Genomic DNA, 1814 nt, shown 5'->3' with positions numbered 1-1814 from the left:
ATATAGAACTCCCCTATGACCTAGCAATCCCACTTTTGGGCATTTACCCAAATGTTTACAAACAAGACCACAATAAAGCTACCAGCACAGCTATGTTTATTGCAGCATTATTTACCATAGCTAAGATATGGAACCAACCCAGATGCCTCTCAGTAGATGAATGCATCAAGAAAATGTGGTATATATACACAATGGAATTCTATGCCTCCATCAGAAAGAATGACATTGCCCCATTTGTTAGGAAATGGAAAGGCTTGGAAAAAATTATATTAAGTGAAGTAAGCCAGGCCCAAAGAAACATAGGTCCCATGGTTTCCCTTATTTGCAATATATAGTATATGTATGAATCAAGCCAAGCGGAAATGGTCAGATAATGTGATGTCAGGAAAATGAATCCTTAGATGTGTATTTTATTGTTTTTTTTCTTTCATGCTTGTGTTTCTAACGCATTTATAAGATTATCTCTTTGTTGCTTTGTATATCCCTCCCCCACAGTATAAACCCCTGTTTTCACTATATTTGATGTCAGTATAACTTGTGGAGGAGATGGGGAAAAACCAGTTGTTTAAGGATACAGGTGGACCTGTTGCAACAATGAGAAGTACAACTAGCTTTACAACGTCGGTGCGGGGGGGTGGGGAGGGGGGAAGGAGAAGGATTGGGATTGGGGGGGAGGGGGGAGGCTGGGAAGGGATGTGAAGGGTAAACGAAGGAGGAGGCTGCAATGCTTGGTAAGAAATGTACGCATTATCCTGCCCACGTAATTGTAACTCCTCTGTACAGTATGTTCACAAATAAAATAAAATTAAATTAAAAAAAAAACCAAAAAAAAAAAAAAGAATTATCTCCCATACTTAATTTTTATTATATAACATTTGTTCACAGTCTTTTTGAGTTTCATAACTTCCTGATGGTAGTAGAAAGGGCATATACATTTAGCAGATCTTTTTTATTTTCTCATTTTGTTTTTTGGTGTAAGACTGGAACTCAAACTTAGTACCTGCTGCTTTGGCTCATTGGGTTGTGCTCTACCAACCAACCAAACCATGCCTCCAACCCTGATGTTTTTGTTGGTTGTGGGGCTTAAACTGAGCCTGACCTCCTGGGTAACTAGGATTAGAATCATGAGCTAAAAAGAAAACTTTCTTTATATTTAAGAGGAACAAAAGAGTGGTCTTAGACATGCCAAGGTTCTAAGTAAAAATGTGAGCTCTTTAAACTTTTAATTCAGTGTTTTTCTCCAGTGGAATTCATACCAGTACTTATTTTTAAAACTAGTTCTGTCACTGCTAAAAGATAAAAGCATGAGTCCCTAAAGTATAATCCTAATGCACTTCTCCTGAGTGACAGATGCCTATTGATCTCTGCGTAGACAGGAAATCAGATTAGCCTGTGTAAAATTTCATCAGGGCTGTCAAAGCCTGTGATCTACAGCACTGATAGTCTATTGTGACAGTTGGTTGTGTAGTAATATCTGGAATTTTCTCTTACTCATTTGTCTGCCTAGCTGGATGTTGAGACCTGGCAGCAGGAACAGCCTGTGGTACTACATACATGGACCAAAAAATCTGCCCATAACTATGAAAATAACTCCCATGAAGTATCTGTCTTTGTTAGCCAAGGGGCAACCTATTTTTAAGTGGAATTTGATGAGATGTGTGAAACCGAAAAGTGCTAAGACTCACATGTTTTTTCTTCCAAGCAATAGTGGATCAAAAACAAGAGAAAGAATATAATAGAGATTATGCCTTCACAGGTATGATTATCTGGAATTTACAGACTCTAGAGTTGGGAAGACACACTTTGGCACAAAA

This window comes from Dipodomys spectabilis, unplaced genomic scaffold (genome assembly GCF_019054845.1).
Source record: "Dipodomys spectabilis isolate Male_0828 unplaced genomic scaffold, ASM1905484v1 ptg000308l, whole genome shotgun sequence".
Taxonomy (NCBI): Eukaryota; Metazoa; Chordata; class Mammalia; order Rodentia; family Heteromyidae; genus Dipodomys; species Dipodomys spectabilis.
The sequence above is the reverse complement of the archived record's forward strand: the minus strand, read 5'-3'. Positions refer to the sequence as shown.